Consider the following 13,705-nt stretch of genomic DNA (forward strand, 5'->3'; position numbering starts at 1 on the left):
AGCAGCTGCCGTAACGTATCATTACAGCACAATGAAGCTCGGAGGCGCCACTCGGATAAGAATCACGGGACAAGGACAAGATGGAAAGCTAAGAAATATACACGACGGTGCCTACAGTTTCATGTTAACCTTTATATTTTAATTGGCTTGTGAATGAAAACTGGCCAAAAGAGCCAAAAAACGAATTCTTGCCTTAATCGGACTATAACTTAAGTGCATGTAAAGACGTTACTCAGATTAAAATCGGAGTTCTCATTATCCGATTGAGACACCCAGATAATGTGATTGAATCGGAGTTTTCAATCAGATAATTCGTGTGCGCATGCTCCACGACCGCTGCGCTGGCGTGTGACCCCGGAACAAACACGTCCAAGAAAGCTGATCGCAGAAGAAGAAGAAGAGGAGAAACGGAGCCGTCTGAGGGATAGCGCGGATCTTACCTGCACAAGAAGTAGCGCGAACATTACGTACATGATTAAAAAATGTAGTATTATCCGTCTGGTTGTCGTTTGAAATGCTGGTCCGCCGCATGAACGAGTTTATTATATCACGTAATAGGTCAACTGGAAATCGGGCCGTATAAACGTGGTATTAACCCGCTGAAAAGACACGTATCGCCACCTAGTGTGGAACAGGCGAACAGTTATTCGGTTTTCTTGCGCTGCATGTAAACTGTGACAAGGACTGTAGCGAGAAAGTCGAATTTTGAGCATTGCTCGATTAAGCTCTGCATGTAAACGCACTGACTATTGTTCTTACCATATGTTCTTACCATATTCCCAATGTCAGTGTGCATTCAGTTGTCTCTTCGAATCTTCAGTGGCCTCTGCAGTCTGATTTGGCCGATGAATAAGTGCCAGATCTTTAAAATCAGTTGTAAAATTAACAGCAATCTGGAAAGAGGATAATACGGCAGCTAATACGTCTCCCAACCCTCGTTAAAAGTGCGGCTGTGATTAACCTTATTACGGCGGAGTTTTTTTTTTTTTTTTTGCGAGGATTAAATCACATTACTGCAACCCGTGTTCCACGAGATGGGTTTCCTGAAATGCTCTCCTGTTTTAAGAGTCACAAATGCATTTATCATGGAGCGGGGAGTGTGCGCTGCTGGTAGGCTTTCGTTAGAGTTTCCATGATGGAGTGTCATGTTGAAACAGACCTTGTAAAGAAGCACCCGCAAATGTACTTTTCCCTGATGGACTGTTTTGTGGTGCCGAGGCTGTTAAATGTGGGTAAAAAAAAAAAATGGACTGGGTGCAGCACAACAGGCTGACAGACAGATTCGGTGGAATATCTGTTATACACCGAGAGCAAACACTCAAACACACACTCAGGGAAAGGAAACCATGGAAATTAACAATTTTGTGGCTACGCTATTAGTGGCTTTTTGGCTGGCAATGCTAAAGATGGATAGCTTATCTGACTTTAATAGCTGGCACAGCAGCATTAGTGCTGAGCCGGAGCGAGGAGAGGAACAATACGGCACATTAGAGGAGCAGCGAGCACACGCCAGAAACTGCTCCAGACTTCTAATTAGCATTCATTAACAGTAGGGGAAAGAGCGATTATGGTCTTTAAGTAGTGCATTAGCTAATGTTGCTTTTTCTCATGTCAGCAGATTTAAATAGAAGGAGTGTGCAGCCACACCAGAGCCACGGCTTTGTGCTGACTGGGAGGTTTGGGTTGATGCTCGTGATGACCTTAAAATACACTGCTGCTGTTTGTTTACACTAGTTATTACTGCTAACAAGGCCACAGGCTCAGTCAGACATGAGTGACTGTTTGCTACCATCACAGCTGCTGCAGGAGCTTAGCTGAATATGTGACAGCCACCGTTTACATGTTTTTGTGCTGCTGCTGCTGCTGCTTCTTCACAGGCACGTTTGACGAGTATCAAAGAATATAGTGATAGTCTCAGTCCTAATAATCCAGCCGCGACATTTAAATGGTCCACATTTAAGTCGACCTAAATATAAATTTTGTCAAAGGACGCTTCACCGAACTAAAAGTTATTTATTTTACACTTTATTAATCGTCTGCCATCATTTACATGGTTCTGACTTCCAGATTTGTTCCTACTTGAGGCTGTAAACACAAAATAAACATGTATTGTTTTTTTTTTAAACTGGAGGGGTAAATGCATTATTTACAGTTTGGTGTTTGTGTGAGTCTGGATTGAGCCCAAGTTCTTCTCTTTTAGTCGAGTTTTGTTTTCCCATTCTCCTCGAGGAAGTATCTAGATATTTGGCAGCTGAAAGCTCCCATATGTTCCCCAGCTGGTTGTCCATTTGCGACCTCTGTCTCTCTTTGTAGCAGTTTCTTTTTGTTTGTTTATTTGCTGCCAGCACGAGTGAAGAGCGAAGCAAAACAGTAAAGTTTTCAGATCCGAGGTGTAAATCATCTTAGTGCAGGATTGGATGATGTTCCAGATTTTTATCTATATGCTCCTTATTGCTTACCATAATAACTCTGCAGTCGTATGCAGGTTTACACAGGGACCACAGTTCAGATTAGTTACATTTAGTTTCATATTTAATCCACGATTTTGACATAACAGATACTCTAAAATAATACTAGTGATGTACTAGTCATGTTTGATACCACCAATCTGATACTGAGTACAGGCTCGTATTGGCGATAACGATCCAATACCGCTACTTTGTGCAAATACACCCTAATGTGTGAATATAAAAAATGTGATCTAATATGTAAAAAAAAAAAAAAAAAAAAAGTAGTGCATTTCAGATTATTGGTTAATAAAGAATACAGAGTAGTTTATTTATTTATTTTAAATTTATTTACTATACAGCTGGGCTAGAAAAAACATACAAAATATGTATGTATGTATATATAATATTAAAATAAAGTATTGTTTAACTATTAAGAACTACTATAAAATGAAAACTTGCATCTTAATTCTGATGCTGTGCTCTCCTGTTCTGTCCTCCTCATCAAAATAACTCAAGTTGTGTGTAGTGGTTTATCCTGAGGTGTTTCACAAGTTTGTTGTGTTGCCTCAATTCAATACTTTAGTCGCTTTCCATTGTGTTCCTACATTACCTTGAATGACTGAAGTATCAAAAGTATCGATATTTTGATTTGTGAATAGATTTTAGAGCTTAAAGACCTGGTATCGGAAGTATCGATAATTTCATATTGATCTGCACATCACTGTTAAATACTTCAGAACCTGTTGTTTTAATGGAGAACCATCAGATCAGTAATAAAAACAGTTCGTGACAGCTAAACCAGCTAAATTGCAGCTAAAATGAAAACAGAACTATTTTAAGATGCAGATTAAATGAACGTGTGAATCATTCTTAGTCTTTGTGTTTTCTTAAGTTTCAGTTGACTGAGTCAACAGTGCCACAATAGAAAACACTGTTTTCTATGTAATACAGTTCAGTGCATCACCATTAACCTCAACAGTAAAGTATAAGCAGAATAAAGCAGAATTCATGGTTGATTTATTAGTCATTGGATTCTGTTCAAGTTATCTGAATATTTCTTGCATAAAATATCCTCCTTTCTCTGGAAGCGGGCGAATAAGCTTACCTGACATGCAGTCGTTCAAAAGCTTAAATATTTCTTAAATGGCTGTTTTAGTTGTCAACAGTGCACACAAACCATTCTCACATACATCTTCTTGAGTTATGCAGCACTTGTGCATAAGCCACTGGTACACTGACCTCGATGACCTGGCAACAACTTTGTTTCAGTACTATTTCATCAGTTCTCCTCGAAACTGTGTCGGCTGGAAGAGCAACATGTGCCATCTTGTTGGCCGTTCACGGGACATGCTTCTGGCTGCGGCTTGGATCAGCTTCCTCGCCTTTGGAGTGCGGCTCGCTACGAAGTGCACATCAGGTCAACCGGTGATGACAGGCCCGCTCCGAACAATGGTTTTGGCTCTTGCTAGCTTCCTAACCTCCCAGCTAATAGTAACGCTTCCAGTTGTGAATGATAAACACAGACTCTCTGCAGGCGAGATGTCTTATTTCATGTCACACAGGTGCAGAACATATGATGTGATATCGGCTGTAGGCCATGCGATGTGTTCATGTGCAAATGTCCAGCATTCATTGCATTTAGTCTAAACCAGGTGTCTTCAACATTTTTCAGGCCAAGGACCCCCAGACTGATGGGAGAGATTAAGTAGGGACCCCCTACCTACTATATGTGTTATAATATAATATAATATAATATAATATATAATAGACCCGACCTTGTGCTATTTATAAATATACATTATTATTATTATAATATTAAGCTTTCCCTTATCCCTTTCCTAAAATATGTTGGATTCATGTTAATGTGTGTTTAAAGAAATTAAAATTTGTGGGGGACTATTAAAAAAATATATATAAAAAAATCAACCAAAAATTTGCGACCCCCCTACAGTACCTCGGCGGACCCCCTAGGGGTCACGGACCCCCTGTTGAAGACCTGATCACAGCTTGTATACACCTCCAAAAAGTGATTGTCTCTGTTAAGTTTATTTAATTTATTTACTTATACAAGTTTCTGTTTACCGTAACATTTTTGAAAAGAAAAGATTTGAGAGACGCACTGAAGACTGGTCTTCTTCTGCTGATCCCCTGGCGACCCGGCAGACTTAATTTGTAACAACACCTGAGTGAGAGCAAAAGCTTTCTGACAAATAAATGAGTGAGCGACAATAATTGCGGTGCGTGTGGCAGATGCAGAACCTCAGTATCTTTATGTTTTTTCCCACTGTCTCCTGTAGATTAAACTGCGCTGGCGGATAAATCCCGTACAAACAGAAGGTGCTGTTAGCTGATGGGTTTATAATTTCCTCTTACTTCATAACTGCAAATGAGGCAAAACATTATTCGGCGGCCCTCTGTAATTAAAACTTCATTCAGCCGCAAATATGCTTTATGCCACCACACGCTTTATGTGGTGAAATCGTAGCAAATGGCCTTTAGCGCTGCCTCCACTTTGAGTTTACCCATCCACGCCGCATTCATTAAACACAAACATTAATGTAGTGGTTGTGCAATCTGATAGTGACAGTATCATAATCGCGCTGTTGATGTTGGCAGCTGTTTGACCTTGAATAAACTGAAACCCGGCCTACTCCGAGAGCGAGACGTTGAGCCGATCTGTTCGCGTAGGTCCGCCTGCAAGTCCGGGCTCGACTGAGGCGGTGAGGAATGAGAGAGGCAGGAACTCTGACGTCTAACAATAACATCCACATGAGAGACAGGTGATAAAAGAAATGTCATTCTTGTCAAACGCGGAAGCCACTGAGGCAAAAGTAAGCAGAAGTTTGCCGGCTTCCTTTTTCTTATTATCTTTATTATTATTACTGCACCCGGTGGTCAAGGTTCACTAACAGAGCTCACTTAATCGTGTATCCTGTCACATACACACCCGCCGCACACACATGCACACAACTCCTGTCTCTCTCCTAACACCAGCCCTGCTCTGTGTGCTCTGCTAATATTGACTCTCCTGACTAACACTGCCTCTATTGAGTCAAACACAGAACTGTTTGACTAGAATTAGAACATCATTGAGATAACAGCCGTGGACCTGTCCGGCCTGGAGCCGTGGTGCTAAACGTAAAGCAGAGCAGGAGAACCCCGGCCCGGCAGGTTGTCAGTGCAGGAAGACGAAAGGTGCAGAGGTGGGACTCGCAATCCGGTCCCTACACAAATGTTGTCCCACTCGGGCGCCTTTTATCGCCAATAACAGCCACTTGTGAAACGTCTTCTTGTGAAATCACACACAGCGTTCTTGTTCCGTGCGAGTTGAGGCCGTGTTTACGCGCGTGTGGTATTTCTCTCATTAAGCTCGTTGGGTCCTTGGGGCCGTAAAACTGGCTCGTCACTGGGCCTATTGTGTAGTTTGTGACGAAAACAAAGTGCCGTCAAACTCGCTGGCAGCGGGAATAAAAGCTCGCATTATGTGCCAAAGCACGTTTTTTAATCTGAATGCAGGTATTAAATTCTTATCTTCGGTTACACATTGCAGCCATAATGTTAACAGCTCTACCCGACCATAAAATACACACACGCACACAAACACACACAGATAAGCGAACCTACTCGACTATTCACATGCAGGCCTACCCGCTCACTTTATCGCTCCCTATCTCGGTCTCTCACATTTCACAGACTTAGCCTCTGTCTGAAATCACTCCCTATTTACTAAAGACTCCACCGTGTTTACACCTCGACATTTTACCTGAGAAGTGCCTGAATTCCGTACACTCCCACATTGCATTGGGCTGCGTTTATAAATCTCTCACTTAAAAGCTTTGCAAACTTTAATAGACACGCCGTTCAGTATGGCTGCGTTAAAAGATAATTTGCTAACAGTTCAAACTCGGTCATCATCCCAGCCAGTGCGCTGCCATGATCAATAAAAAAAAGGTGTACCATGTAGCTATACAAGCTTTATGTATACACAGCTGCGCAGTTCACATCAAGATTACCCGGTGTGACTTCTCAAACATGACGTAGGGCTAATTCACCTTCCTTTAACGATCATGTAACAGCACATTTGATTTGTTTGCTTGAACAAATGGACAAAAATCTCTGCCCTTTAGAGATCTCTCTGTTATGGGAATAGACCAAAACTTTGCCCTGTTTTTGAGCTGCTCGCAGCCCTGGAGCTTCTACAATGACACCGAGTGACAGGCCGTCCAGTGACAAAATCAGAATGTGACAGGCAGGTACATCAACGTCATGGTATAAATTAGCTTGTCGACGCGGCTTTCCTGTTCACATCGAAGCCGAGTCGAGTTGATAGAATCCGGGTCGTTTGACCTGGGTTGAAAACCCTTTCAAATTGCGGTGAAATGCAATGTGAAAGGGGCTCTATTCAGGTGATTGTCAGTTGTTGATAGTATATACAGTCAATGGGATCTACGGGAAACCTACCCCGTTGCCGACACCATTGTAAGCTCCAGTAGTTGTTAACTGATGCGTTGCCATTGTTTTGTAATTACACCACTAAAATGTCTTGTCAGTTGTGCTGAGTTTTGTGCCATGTACTCCAAACAATGGCTACTGGGACTGAGTGGATCATGTTGGATTTGGAGCTAATAAGCGTTAATACCTTTTGCTTAGATCACTGCAATGAGCAGCAGAATGAATGACGTCTGGGTAGTCGTGTGTAGGAGGGAGAATTTTCCGTCCTAGTTAGAACTCAGACACACGTGGATGAGGAAATGCATTTTGGAACGGTCATGTGGACGATGGCGGCCTGCGTCACTGCGAACATGTATTTAAAGTATTATTGGTGCTGTCGATATGTGCAGTGCAGCCTGTGGTGCAGATCCAACACAGAAGCGTAAATCCTACTAAAATATGATGAGAAAAACTACAAGAAAGATTTTAGAATCACTACTAACCCGTGATTTTTGTTACCTGGCTTTGCTAAACTTCCTTAAATCTAGTGAATAGCAGTCGTCAGGGTTCGGGTTTGCAGAGCTGGTGATGTTCCTTTGTCCCGAAATCACCTTTACCACTGTAGTACCCTTTTACTAGTATTGTGGTAACAACAGTGTTCATTTCTTACATATTTCCTCTGAGAAATGTGGAGAATCCACATCATGACGGTGCAGGTACCGATCACAACCGGACAAACATCTGTTCAAGTGGTCAATTCAGCAGTTAATCGTGTTTCTGTAAATCCCGACTGGCTGCATTTAACCGATACACGTTGTTGAGCGTAGCCATCTGGGTCAGGGGCAGGCCATGTTTGTCAACCACATGAAAGGGGAAGAGCTGAATAGCAGGCTGCTGCAGATGGCAGTGCAGCAATCTTTTCTGCTTATGTGGTTTCATTTTATCCCTGCAGGCCCTCACGGTATTTTGAATTGCCCTGGGTTATGTATTCACTCGGTCATGTAAGCTAAATGAACCATCCATAATGTAAATGAGAAAGAAAGAGAGATTGAGAGAGAGACAGGGATGCAAATGCAGTGGTGCCCCTGGTGTTAGGAGGGAAGAGAAAGAGATGTCAGCATTTTCCCACATTTCACTTTCAAATGAGCCACAGCTGACTGGAGAGTCAAACCTTCCCACTGTATATAACGAATGGTGCAATTACTTACCAAAACACGCCACAATTTGCGAATTTCAAAAGTCAAAAGCGTCACAAATGGGGTTTATTCTGCAATTCGCACCGAATGCGCGTCACATCTTTGTCTCGGTTTGCGTGAAGTGAGGTGATTCAGCAGTGCCTGCCCCATCATTTACAGAGCTGCTGACTGGCTGGCAGGAGTTACAGTATGTGCTTGTGTTTATCGCGGTTGAACGTCCCGAACGCATAAGGCACTGTTTTCCCATTTAGGAGACAGGGAGGCATTTCCTCTAAATAGTTAATGGCTTTCTGGGGACACAGGTGGTGTTTTGAGTGCAGAATAATCACTGTAGGAATTCCTCGTCTGCTTGTTTAAATCACAACACAAGGTACGCGCATAACAACGCCGCCGCTCTCTGCACGCCATCTCATCTCAATCAGTAATTACCCGGCATATTTGCACTTGGCGCTTGCGAGACATGATGCAAGTTATTTTGCATCCTCGACGAGAATTTTTTTTCCTGGCATTTCGCTGCTTCCAAAACATTACAGCCAATTTGATATTAGATAAATATTTGCGCTGGCATGCATTAAAGCGTATGTCAGACGAGCAAAGAAGCGCTGGCGCTACGGATGCATTTAGCCGCTCGAAGGGAGGAAGAAGACAAGGGAGAGGCCTTGCCTGTTCTCCATTAGAATCCACTCAGTTCTTCTACAAACAGGGAGGATGCTAGCCAAACAAGCTTATTCAAGGGGGTTCTGTGTGGACCGTGTTAGCTCAGCAAATCCAGCTCCACAAACATGCTTCAAAGAATCCTGCTATCTCCGCAGAGCCTTTGATGTGGGTATTGATCATGCAGCGGCCTGTGAGAAAGAGGGATGCAGCGGAGGGTTTAGTATTCTGTTCTGGCTCAGATAGAATAGATAATAGCAAAAACATGCACTCCCATCACGCCGTGCTGTGCTTCGGTTATGACAGCTGCGCAACCATTTTCCAGCTCTGAGGTAGATGTGATTAGGGGAAAAAGACAAGGGAAGAGCGAATCAGATGGTTCGCCCCGAGGACAGGTCGCAGCGCATTATGTTTACCGCGGCGGAGGAGCCGCGGCCGTATCCAAATAAAGTCAAAATATCAGTTGACACAAAAGGGCGCCGTTCCCCCAGGTGACGGCGGCAACAGTCTGAGATTTGTCCAACCACTTCTAAGAGCGTAAACGCGTTATTATTTCGTAAGGTCACCTCGTTCTCGGGAGGGAAAACGGCTCGGCGGCTAGGTTTTTTTTTTTTTCTTTTTCTTTTTTGTCTCGGCGTTGCACTACAGTGGCAAGGAAGCAAAGCAAACAAAAACAAAGCTAACACGTCCAGAACCACACAGTCACGCTGTATGCTATAGAAAGATAAACAAAGTCTGTTCTTCTTAGCATGGTAAAACAACCACCCACAGCCCTGCTCCTGTCTCACACTGAGACCATTAGTCACAATGATTTCTCTGCCAGCTGTCCCGGTGTTTGCTTAAGCTAGCCTCACAGGCAGTTTGAGCCTCATTTGAATTCTCACTTCAGTTTATTAAGCAAGCGCTGAATCATTAGCATCCTGTAAGGCCGATGCAGATGCGTTCCTCAGGTAATGTTCGAATGCAAAGCTGAGTGGCCATTAATCACGCGGATAAACGCACCATGAAAGTGGCATGGTCTCTTAAGTTATAAGAGCCCACAGTCATGCTGTGTTTTTACTTTTTTGGAACAACTGTCCCATTCACCTTGCCAATAGCGGTTGCAGCCGGCGCTCTAATCTTATTTGTGCACACGGATGCTATAATCTCAGCCTTCATAGGCATACCTGGCCTTATGTGATAAAAGTCGCTGCTCTGTTAGAGTGAATGAATGAACTTTGCCGTATCTGGTGAATTAAATAACAGCTCCTTAATGCGTATGTGTAATTGCCTACCATCTACAAAGTGCAGTTTGCAAGGTAGGGGGATAAGAGCAGCGGTGTGGCAGACTATTTTAAGATAAACAGCTGATGTGTGCGTTCAAAGAGGCTTTTGTGTTTGCTTTTGCGTAGGAGTTTGTGTGGAGGGTACTGACTGAGCTTTATGCAGATATGAAAATCATGCGGCGCTATTTCACCCTCCTCCAAATGCCACCTATGATTGTTCGCCGATAAGCTGGTTCCAGTGCGAGCAATTTGCATGAAAGCATTGGCAGGACAAAGGTTTGGAAAAACTGTTCTCCCCCTTTCTGCAGCAAACAAAGACCCACAGATATCCATTTAGCGAGCTAATAAGAGGTGTTCTCGCCGCCCATTTTTATTCTTTGTGCTCGCGGGAACCAAAGCTAGATGATTCACGTGATTCGAGAAAGTTGAATCAATCCTCGCCACATCCAAATACCGTTTGGTCGCATTACATCACCCGGCATTGTACGTCTGTCAGTGCAAACACTTCTGGCATCTCCTCTTTTTTTTTCATTTCATCAGCAAACTGCTCGGAGGGCTGCTTAAATAATCAGCCAACTGCACGCAAAGCCCGGTTATGCCGCGGCGTTAACTAGATGAGATCAACCACTTGTAAAAAAAAAAAATGTTAAAAAAAAGTGACGTTTCTGTGAAGGACACATTGTGGTTACAATGAAAGTGAGTCAACGGAAATCAGTCATGGCACCCTGTCACCACAGAAGGGACACAGCCAGCTAAAAGTGCAGCCAAGCCACATACACTGGGCAAGGAGAATACACTCAACTGACAGCTGTAAGCACTTAGTCGGTCGCCAAGAACAAAGACGCGGAGGGGAAAAAACCACTATTCAGCTCGGCTCGCTATAATGAGCCCGCACAACAATGGCTTCCAATATTTTCAGTAAGAAATCAGTCAGGTCTCGAGTCGTCAAAGGTCGTCTCCCTCCGTGTCGTAACCACAGCAACAAGCATGAGAACAAATGGATAATCATAATAACTTGAGCTCTTAATGACGAACTTGGACATGAGGAAATAAAATGCGCAGAGACGGACCCGACATCTGCTGTGCCCATTTATGGCAAAAAATAAAAAAATATTAAAAATCACCAACCTCACAAACTAAGAAATCAGATCAGAAAGATGCAGCCCGCGGAGCAGCCATAAGTGACACGCGGGGCTAAAAACGCGGAGCTGGAAGAGGAGGCAGCAGATGGGACGAGGTGCTCTGAACCACTAACCACGTGCACTTAAGGGTCAGGGCAATTCTCATCCAGTGCGCTTCTAAACAGCTGAAAAAACCAAACTTCACCTCCGGGAAGTCTCCGAGAGTTCGCGACTCTCTGACCCATCTGTTCGCCGCGGCCGCGCCGGCAGAAGAGAGAGTGCGGGAGCTTTTACCTCTTATTAACACTGAACACGGCGCCTCTTGACGCCACTGCACATGTTAGTATGCATTAAGGCAGACGAGTGCGAGGTGAGCAAGCAGTGAAGAGGAGCCTCGCGAAAAAAAGAAAAAAGAAAAAAAGAAAAAGCCAGATGAGTCCCAAGTGGCTGGGAGATGGGCTGAATGACAATTGACTGGCTGTCAGCACTCATCTGCATTCGCATATCTTCCTGGCCTGACACATTTAGCTGGCAGACAGCCACGGCCTTGACATATGAAGACGTAGTGTTAGCTTTGGTTTGCGAAGCTCTGCTCTCATGCAGTATTTACTTGTGTTTCCCACTAATTGACTGTAATTGTCTGGGATTGTTATCCTTGCCACTAAAAGAAAGCAGAAAACCGTGTAATGGGCTCCGGTTTAAAGGACAGCTGTGGCTGTGATTGAGTCACTTGCTTCGACATGCCCTTCAAATCTGCGCCCATTCAGTCGGCACGATGCCGCTTTGAAGGCAAATGGAAACAACCATCATACCTCAGATGCCCTCTGCAGCCAAGTATAGATTGCTGCCGGATAGAGTTACACTTTCATCGCACCTATTTAAACTCGTACCCGGCTTTCCTGCCCGATTCGGTACAGTGTGTTCAACATGCTAAGCGGGAAAGGAGGCGCGTACCGGATTTCAATTTCAGCAGATATCTGTTTAGTCACCGTCTGTTGCCAAATGAGGTAACAAAATGACGATTGAACATGAGACGGCATTACGTTCTCGCTCTGTGCTGAGCGATCGAACTGTTCCGTCAGGAGGAAATAAATGTCTTCCACATTTAACGTGTTTCCCAGCCTCGAGGGCCAGCCTGACTTCCCCAACCCACAAGAATTTTTTGCAGTAGTGAGTCGGTTAGAACCCGAAAAAAGGGGAAGATCCACCGGACTAGTCGGATCTATGTGCAGACAGAATGATTAGCAGCGGTGTGGTTCTACATTAGTTTCCATCAAAATGCCTCTGACTGGTTTTTAGGACTGTCCGATTGTGAGCAGGAACCCGCCCCATAATGAAAATCCAAACGGCGTGTTACAAAACTCACCAGGCTCCACGTTCCTTACGAGAACCAGCCATTCGCTGCACGTCTAAAATGATCTGCACCCTGACAGGTCTGTCGTTACAAGACCATTGATTATTCACTTTGTCTGAGCGGTCATGACTTCTTGGGTCTTTGGTGTAGTTTTAATCAGCTTTAATCAGCTTCAACTTGAGGAAATGATTGCGGAGATAACCGGACAACGTTGCTTCGAATTACTGAATTATGAATGGCCCTCATCAGCATTATAGATTGGTGTGAAACTTATTTCATCCTGGCGCTGCTAAAAGGCAACTTAAGACCTATTTATCAGAGTCATTCAAGCGGAGAGTCAATAAAAGCCTGCAATTAGGCCTGCTCTTTTAAAGTGTGAGACAATCTAATTGACTGTGTATTCAAGTAGAACAGCAGAATTCCCTCCAGCAAGTTTAATAACATTGATAAGCGGCATAATGCATAATCATAAACTGGGAGCTCTGAAATGCGGAGTGATCTATTCCTAGCGTACAGCTGCGTGAACGGCGTTGTATTTGAGATTGGCTTTATTGCAGGCCTCGGTGTGCCGTTTTCATTTACTTCCCCTCAAGTGTCTCTTTGAATCTGGTAATGTTGATCAGGCGCTCAACAGGAGTTTCGTAATAAAAATCTTTAAAAACGCTCGCACCGCTCGGCCGTGGAGGGCTTTGCAGCGAGGAGTCGGCGGATAATAATGCGGCGCAGCACATCAAACAGAGCATGGTCAAAAAGCAAAGCACTCAATATCTCATAGGAGTGAATTTAATGGCCACTGGTTGCTCTGGGCTCTTGACCCTCTCCAAGAGGCTCCATGTTAGTCACTCTCCAGTGCTTTCCAATTGAAACCCAGCCAGACTGGTCGCAGATGAGATTTCAACTTGACTACTCAAAGCCTGGATGACTGTACCACTAGCTGCTCTTTACACCTGTGATGCTCAGCCGATAAGAGATGTTGACAGTGGACACCGTTTAGCAAGTTGGGAGAGTTTTCTGTGGCGTTTTCAAGTGTAGTGCGATTTGAAGTGCGTCACAGGTTGTCACAGGATCAGTAATTAACAATATGTTATCTGTCAAACATAAATACCTTTACTCCAGTCTCATAATGCAGCTTTATTTCTTCCATTCATTTGTATTTTCTGAGGTAAACATTGTATTTTTCCTCCACTTTCACCCGACAGGTAAACCCTAGATATTTTAAAGAGCCTACTTTACC

This window comes from Mugil cephalus, chromosome 10 (genome assembly GCF_022458985.1).
Source record: "Mugil cephalus isolate CIBA_MC_2020 chromosome 10, CIBA_Mcephalus_1.1, whole genome shotgun sequence".
In the NCBI taxonomy this organism is placed as follows: Eukaryota; Metazoa; Chordata; class Actinopteri; order Mugiliformes; family Mugilidae; genus Mugil; species Mugil cephalus.